The sequence below is a fragment of the Tachyglossus aculeatus genome, chromosome 10 (genome assembly GCF_015852505.1).
Source record: "Tachyglossus aculeatus isolate mTacAcu1 chromosome 10, mTacAcu1.pri, whole genome shotgun sequence".
Taxonomy (NCBI): Eukaryota; Metazoa; Chordata; class Mammalia; order Monotremata; family Tachyglossidae; genus Tachyglossus; species Tachyglossus aculeatus.
The window spans coordinates 15,285,445-15,294,538 of record NC_052075.1 but is presented as its reverse complement, the minus strand read 5'-3'; the positions used below and the strand labels follow the sequence as shown (position 1 = coordinate 15,294,538).

Here is a 9,094-nt window from a genome sequence, read left to right as displayed (position 1 = left end):
GGACCTGGACTTGTTACCGTGACTTTTTCAGCCTCTGAATCTGTTTTTTGAGGACTTCCACGACTCATCAACATTATCAATGAGCAAACATGGGTTGGTGATAGTTCAACCCTGGACTACCATTGAAGTTTTCTGTCTTTAAAACCTCCACCTCACTAGGCCAACAGCTGTAGAGGCTGATTTTTGTGCTGTTCTCTCTTGATGGCTGGGAGAAAAATACACCAGTCAGTCCTGAAGTGATATGCTGGGATTCAAAGCAGAAGACAAAACAAGCTAGAAATCCTTTCTGTGATACTTTCAGGAATTTCCCTTGGCAGGGATCTCTTTATTCCAGATGCAAGATGACAGTGTCCATTTGGAGAATGAGTTACTTTTCTTGGTAACCCATTCAATAACAAATGACTAGATAAGATCACAAGCAATGAAGTTGTGGATTGTGTCCTAGCATCCAAGCGATGCTCACTGAAACACAACTATGCTGAGTGGTACCTATGAGGATATTGAGCCACTCTAAGCCTACTGTGGGCAGAAAATGTGTTTGCCAACTTAGCCCTATTATATTTTCCCAAGACCTTAGTGCAAAGCTGTACACATAGACAGCACTCCACAGATTCATTCATTCATTCAATCATATTTATTGAGCGCCTACTGTGTGCAGAGCACTGTACTAAGTGCTTGGGAAGTACAAGTTGGCAACATATAGAGACGGTCCCTACCCAACAGTGGGCTCACAGTCTAGAATACCACTGATTGGATTGATTGATTGACAGCAGGCTACCTAAATGGCTGCTGTATGGAGAACTGAACTTAGGATACCAAAAGCAGAGGTAGCAGAGATAGCAGAGGGAACATTTTAAGGGCGCAGTAAAACAAAGTCTTAGACCGCAATGTTAGGGAGCTCTCTTTGGGCAAAAGCTTCCCATGAAGAGAGGGAGAAAAAGACAAAAGGGAAAAAGCACCAGACACTAAAAATATTACTACTACTAGTAATAATAATGATTGTGGTATTTATTATGTGCCAGGCTCTGTACTAAGCAGTGGGGTGGGTACAAGCAAATCCAGTTGGACACAATCCCTGTCCTACATGGGGCTCACAGTCTTAATTCCCATTTTGCAGCTGAGGTAACTGAGACTCAGAGAATTGAAGTGAATTGGCCAAGGGACCACAGCAGACAAGTGGCAGATTTGGGATTAGAACCCAGGCCCTTCTGCTTCCCAGGCCGGTGCTCTAGCCACTATGCCATGTTGCTTCTCAACTATTAAGCACAACAACACAAGGGACAACCTTCTGATGCGCCCAATGGGGACAGTACTGTGGGTCCCTCATTGGCATTTTCAGCCACATATGGACTCGTCTTCAAATTCTTCTTCAAATGCAAATAAATCAATCAGTTATATTTACTGAGCGCTTACTATGTGAGGAACAACTGTACTAAAGGGATAATCATCTATCTATAAATATATACATATAAGTGCATTTGTATACATATGTATGGATGGGTAGAAAAATAATTATATATACCAATGCTGGTAGTTTCCTCTCTCCATTTACTGTGCTTGTTCTGGTAATGCCTCATAAAAACAGATCCTGCTCAATTCAGGGTACATCAATATAGCTGCTCATATTTAGTGGCTTGCCTCTTGTTCTAATGGAAGCTCATTAAAATCCTCTCAGTGGCTAAGAATTACTCAATCATTCTAAATAAATTCCCTTCTATTGACTCATTCTACATAAATCCCCTTCTATGGAGAACATGCTCCCGTTTTGCATTCAGATAATCAAGAGTGACAGGTAGCTTACTTGCCTCAGGCGACCCAACTCCCACATAAACGCTACAATTTTGAAGAAGAGAGGATGAGAAGAAAGGAAACAAGCACCTGATCTGCCCAGGGCATGTGAAGGGATTTTCTCTGGACAGAGAATTTGGTTTGGGTCCAAATTATCATTGAGGGAGGCTTAATGGAATTGTATTCAATTCCTACTCGGTATTCTTTCCCGGGTCTTAGTACAGTATTCTACACAGAGCAATTGCTTAATAAATAGTATTACTAATTAGTGCCACATGCAAACACTAACAAGGATGCTACTTTGTGGATAAAATCAATGTTTCCGGACCATCTTTCACCAATCCATCCCAATAATAATCGTGGTATTTGTTTAGCTCTGGAGTAGCTACGTGATAATCAGCTCAGACACAGTCCCGACTCCTCATGGGTCACACAGTCTAGATTAGGAGGGACACTAGGCACTGAAACTCCATTTTATAGATGAGGAAACTGGAGCACAGAGAAGTGAAGTGACTTTCCCAAGACCACACAGCAGGCAAGTGGCGGAGCCAAGATTAGAACCCAGGTCCTCTGTCTCCCAGGCCAATGCTCTTTCCACTAGGATACACTGCCTTGTGTAAACTACTTTTCTACGTTCCACTTGTCTGCTGCATGTGACCTTGTGCAAGTCACTACATTTCTCTGTGCCCAGATATGCCATCTGAAAAATGGGGATGGTGAGCCTCATGTGGGACATGGTTTGGGTCCAACATGATTAGCTTGTATCTACCCCAGAGCTCAGTACAGTACCTAGCACATTGTACGTGCTTAACAAGTACCATAAATCAGGGAAAAAAAAAGATTGTGTCTCTGCTCTTCCCCAGTTGCCGCCACCGCCCTACCCACTGCTATCATGTCAGTCAAACCGCAGTGCTTAATTAGATATCTGAAATGGCTGAGAGATGTGAGAAGGGGCAGGAAAAGTGAAGGCTTCCTTAGATCCAGATGAGAATAAAAGCCTCAGTCAGTGGATTTACCTGTTCTTTTCTGGAAAGTTTAGGCCTGGCTAGCTGCATGGCTCAGTGGAAAGAGCACGGGCTTGGGAGTGAGAGGTCGTGGGTTCAAATCCCGGCTCCACCACTTGTCAGCTGTGTGACTTATGGCAAGTCAATTAACTTCTCTGTACCTCAGTTCCCTCATCTGTAAAATGGGGATGAAGACTGTGAGTCCCGCATGGGACAACCTGATCACCTTGTATCCACCCTAGCACATAGAACAGTGCCTTGCACATAGTAAGCGCTTAGCAAATGCCATCATTATTATTATTATTATTTTTCTCCACCTGCTATATGACTGGGTGATGTCAGTCAGGAGGAACGGCTAGACCTGGGAGCTCCTGGAAAGCCCTGAGATGTGCTGTGAGCCTCATTTTATTCCATCCTACCTCCCTCTCACCAACCATTTTGAGACTGAATCAGTTCATGGGGCACCCCTCGATCATCAGCTACTAAGCTAGAAGCCAGGGCTGGGGCTGCCAGTGCTGCGAGCTGAACAACATATCATTATGTGAGAAGCAGAATGGCTTAGTGAATAGAGCCCTGGCCTGGGATTCTAATAATAATAATAATAATAATAATAATAATGGCATTTGTTTAGCACTTACTATGTGCAGAGCACTGTTCTAAGCGCTGGGGGGGATACAAGGTGATCAAGTTGTCCCACATGGGGCTCACAGTCTTATTCCCCATTTTACAGACAAGGGAACTGCGGCTCAGAGAAGTTTAATGACTTGCCCAAGGTCACACAGCAGACATGTGGTGGAGTCGGGATTCAAACCCATGACCTCTGACTCCAAAGCCCGTGCTCTTTCCACTGAGCCACGCTGCCACGCTAATCCCAGCTCTGCCACACGTCCGCTGTGTGACCTTGGGCAAATCACTTCACTTCTCCAGGCCTCAGTTACCTCATCTGTAAAATGGGGATTGAGACTGGGAGCCCCACGTGGGACAGGGACTGTGTCCAACCTGATCAGCTTGGATAGGGGAGGCTTGCGTGGCTCAGTGGAAAGAGCCCGGGCTTGGGAGTCAGAGGTCATGGGTTCTAATCCTGGCTCTGCCACATGTCTGCTGTGTGTCATTGGGCAAGTCACTTCACTTCTCTGAGGCTCAGTTACCTCATCTGTAAAATGGGGATTAAGACTGTGAGCCCCATGTGGGACAATCCTATCACCTTGTATCCCCCAGTGCTTAGAACAGTGCTTTGCACATAGTAAGTGCTTAACAAATGCCATCATTATTATTATTATTATCTACCCCAGTGCTTGCAATAGTGCTTGGCACATGGTAAGCACTTAACAAGTACCAGAATTACTATATTACTGCCCTTGGCTGTCCCTGGGCAACTTTTTGTCATCTGTTAGAGGGAATTCATTGCCTCAATTGCCCACATTGCTCCTATTGCTTCTATCTTCAATATTTCCTTCCATGTCCTCCTGCCCTCTCTGTTGCCCCCCACTTTCTATACACCATGCCACAAGAAGTCTGATACATGAGGATCAGGAGAAATTAATTAAAAAGATTCTACAGGGGAAATGTTGCACTGAGCAGCTCTCCCAACCTTCTCCTTCTGAAATTTCATCAGTGGGCACAGCTCCTTTTTTTCCCCTCATTACATAAGAACTTGCAATTGCTGTCTGTAATTATTTCTCTCTGAAGATTAAATGTCTTCCCTATTGCAACAATCTTTCTGCAAACACATACGAAACCCTTCAATATGAGAAAAGCAAAAGCTATAATCCTAAAAATTCACCATCTGTTAAAAACTTCACTTTTTCAAGCGTAATGGTTTGATTTCATGTTAGATCAAATCCCGTTTTTATCAAAGTGATGCCTATTTTCTAAATAAGTATGCTTATAAAACCCACTGCACTTTATCATCATTTTGTGTTTTGAAGAATAGGAGATGAGGAAAAAGGTGACATTTTAAAGATGTATTTAAACAACTTGGGTCCTGGCTACAGGAGGTACACCTATCATATTTCAAAATTACTTTAATTAAATTGCTCTAATCTTCACCAGCAGTGTGGAATTATTTTACAAAGCCAGAATTTCTTATCTCCACATTGACATTGAGTGTCCATCTTTTTTTAAGAATACTAAAAGTTGAGCTTCAAAAGCTCACACAATTAAGTACATTTTATTTTTCACAATGTTTATTTCAGAGTACTTAAAAATGTATAACCAAAAACCCAAAGGACACCTGATACTGAAGCAAAGTATTTTTTTTAACTCATTGCTCCATTCTCACTTAAGAACAGCAGGAAATCTGAATTTTGCCAAAGAATAAAGGCTCTTACTTCAATTTATGAAGAAAAACATTGCTTTACAGAAAATAAAATACGAGACTGCATTTTATTTGATAAAGGAAAATGATTCAGCTGTTTAGCTAAGGATTCTTTTATAACTCACAAGGAGCTATTTTCTTTTGAAAACCAAAAAAGGGTAATTAAACCTTACAGCTGCAAAGGTAATACATTAGACATATTTTTTAAACTAAAAGATTCATTTAAATTAGATCTGACTAAAGAAAAGTAGGGCTGGAAATTTGATATGTAATGCAGGTGTTTGGAAATATTCTTTTCAAGACTTCATTCCAATGGTCTCAGCAATTGAATTGTGACAAACCCAGGCTTTTGAGATAAAGACTAAACTGCCCCTCTAATGGTCCCTGATGGTACAGAATTTGAAGTCTAAAGAAATCACTTCTAATTCCTGGAGAATTCATCCGCAGAGACTCTTCAAGAAGAATCCAGGGGTGTGTATATTTCAAGACTTCATGAACTCCAAAAGGCTTTCATTGTCCTTAATTGAGAAACTGCCTGTGGGTGTGGGATGGAAAGTTAGGTGGGCAAGAGGGTGAGAAAATTTCAATTCCATCGGGCTCAGTGGAAAGAGCACGGGCTTTGGAGTCAGAGGTCATGGGTTCAAATCCTGGCTCCGCCAATTGTCAGCTGGGTGACTTTGGGCAAGTCACTTCACTTCTTTGGGCCTCAGTTACCTTATCTGTAAAATTGGAATTTAGAATGTGAGCCCCCCATGGGACAACCTGATCACCTTGTAACCTCCCCAGCGCTTAGAACAGTGTCTAGCACATAGTAATCACTTAATAAATGCCATTATTAATATTATTATGGCTATTGTTGGTGGTAAAATTGGCCATGGTTTAGCTTAGAACAGTTCGGCTTCTCATTATTAATTTCAGTTAAATGGGGGTTTCTAAATCCTGTGATGCAACATACAAATTAAATTTAAGAGGATGTGCAAAAAGTCATGGAACACCATGAGAGTTTGGGAGTAGGAATAGGGTGGCCAACTCCAAATTTAGGATTAATCCATCAATAAATCGTATTTATTGAATGCTTACTGTGTACAGAGAATTAAAATTAAGTGCTTGGCAGTGCATAACAGAGTTAGCAGACATTCATTCAATCGTATTTATTGAGTGCTTACTGTGTGCAGAGCACTGTACTAAGCAGACATGATCCCCGCTTTCAAGTTGGTCATGATCTAGTGGAGGACAGACACATTAACATGAATTACAGCTAAAGGAAACAACTGAGTGTGAGGATAGGTACGTAAGTGCTCTGCTGTGTGACCTTGGGCAAGTCAGTTCACTTTTCTGGGCTTCAGTTACCTCATCTGTAGAATGGGGATTGAGGGTGTAATTAGCAAACACCTAATTGCTTAGGGAGTAGAAACACAAGTTCATTAACTCGAGTGTCAGAAGAGGGAGGGAAAATAAGGTGTAGAGATGAGAGATTAGTCAGAAAAGACTTCCTGGCAGACGTGATTTTAGAAGAGCTGTGTAGAGTGTGTGTGTGGCGGGGGCCGGGAAGTAGTGTTCTGACAGATGTGAAGGGATAGCATTCCAGGCAGGAGCTAGGACGCTAAAGCCAAGAGAGATGAGAGTGAGGCATAATAAATTGGTGTTAGAGGAAAGAAGTGTGCTGATTAGTTGGTAATGAGAGGGGAATCAAGATATATGGTAGGGAGAGAGCTTGATTGAGTTCCTTAAAGCCAATGGTCAGGACTTTCTGCTTAATACAGATAGGAGGGGCAACCACTGGGGATTTTGGAGGAATGGGGGCATGTGCACAACACCTTGTTGTTTTAGAAAAATGATACAGGCAACCAAGCAGCTCTACAGACCCGTGTACATCATTGTGGTACCACTGAAGAGTGCAGATGGAACCTGTCTCATCACAGATGAGGAGGGAATATTCTGAACCTGCTTTCTTGCATACTCACTGAAGCACACACCCACAACCATACTCATGGGCAGTTTTCTGGGCCAATATCCCAGCTTAGTCCCTTCTCCCTGTCAAAGGAATGGCTTGAGAAGCAGCGTGGCTCAGTGGAAAAAGCCCGGGCTTTGGAGTCAGAGGGCATGGGTTCAAATCCTGACTCCGCCAACTGTCAGCTGTGTGACCTTGGGCAAGTCACTTAACTTCTCTGTGCCTCAGTCACCTCATCTGTAAAATGGGGATTAAAACTGTGAGCCCCCCGTGGGACAACCTGATTACTGTGTAACCTCCCCAGCGCTTAGAACTGTCCTTTGCACATAGTAAGCACTTAACAAATACCATCGTTATTTTTATTGGTATTTTCCACTGGATTTTGGAAACCTCGTGAACTTTCAGCAACAATTCTTATTGCCTGGATCATAGAAATACATGCAGAATAAACACTCATTTTTTAATCGTGTTTGTTAAGCACTTACTGTGTATCAAGCACTCTTTTAAGTTCTGAGGTAGTGACACTCATGGTATTCTAAGCCCTGAAGTAGATTCAATGTTATGAGATCAGATACTGTCCCTATCCTACACAGGGCTCACAATCTATTTTATGCTCAATACACAGGGGAGAAAACAGGCCCAGAGAGATTAAGTGACTTGCCCAAGGTCACACAGTCAGCCAGTGATGGGACTGGGACTTGAATCCAGGTCTTCTGACTTCCAATACTGTGCTGTGCTCTTTCCGCTAGTCCAGGCTATGTTCTAAATAATCAAAATCAACAAAACTAATTTTTAAAAAGGCAAATCAGAAAAAATGCATGCTATTTGATTTTTCAACTGTTAGTCTCCTATCCTTAAATTGAAAAATGATAATAGAGAGGAGCATAGCTTCATTATTACTCATGCATGTCATACACTTATTTTACATTCAGGACACATGATGAACATGTCAACATTAGTAGGAATGCTTCTAAACCCTCTGAGAATAGCACTGATGCTTAAATATAAAATAACATCATGATGTGCTTTGCAACGCCTATGAAACGATCAGATTAATGCATCACTGAAAAAACAAAGAGAAGCAGAGGACATGATCTTGTTCGGCAAAATGCATGTGGAAGTAGCTGAGGTTCTGATTTGAAATTGTTATGTTATATGCATTGTTCATCACTAAAGAACAACAGTGACTTGTTATGCAGGATCACAGCAAGCAAACCTTTGCCAAAAAAGAGGAGGAAATGAGTAACTTGATATTGGCATATACTTTACCAGTGGTGCTGTAGACAGAGAATACTTGTCTTATGCTGTCGAGTTGTTTCCAACCCAAAGCGACCCCACGGACACATCTCTCCCAGAACGCCCAGTTCTCCATCTGCAATCATTCCGGTAGTGGATCCATAGAGTTTTCTTGGTAAAAATACGGAAGTGGTTTACCACTGCCGCCTTCCATGCAGTAAACTAGAGTCTCCGCCCTCGACTCTCTCCTGTACCGCTGCTGCCCAGCATGGGTGAGATTTGACTTGTAGCAGATTGCCTTCCACTCACTAGCCACTGGCCAAGCTAGGAATGGAATGGGTAGAACTCTCCTTGACTCTTCCTCCCATAGCCGAGACTGGTAGAGTACTGGAAACTCTCCAGTGTGACTCTGAGAGGGAAATCACTACTCAGCTGACCCATGAACCAGGCATATCATATATGCATTCCATTGTTTGTAGGCAGCCTATGCAGTAGCTCCAAATAATCACAGGATGGGAGAAAGAGGGGACAGAAAGATGGGACTGAGGCTACCCTTACCCCATTTCTGTCTTTAGCCCATCTTCTGTTATGGACTGGGGAGAATATTGGTTCTCCAGGTTTTCTGGCGCAGATATATTTCACACAGGGCAAGGGAAATGAAAGAATCTGGTAGCCTTTTGTTGAAATATGGCATAAAATGAAATGATGGCACCTTGTTAAGTGCTTACTATGTGCAAAGCACTGTTCTAAGCACTGGGGAGGTTACAAGGTGATCCGGTTGTCCCACGGGGGGCTCAC

At 42.5% G+C, this 9,094-nt stretch overlaps 1 non-coding gene across 1 annotated transcript; it reads right to left on the bottom strand.

The window, feature by feature from the left end:
- Nucleotides 1-8,578: 8,578 nt before the first annotated feature.
- Nucleotides 8,579-8,715, bottom strand: LOC119933811. Its single transcript, XR_005452680.1, has one exon. It is a non-coding gene; the product is annotated as a small nucleolar RNA SNORA7 (small nucleolar RNA).
- Between the last annotated feature and the right edge of the window lie 379 nt (nucleotides 8,716-9,094).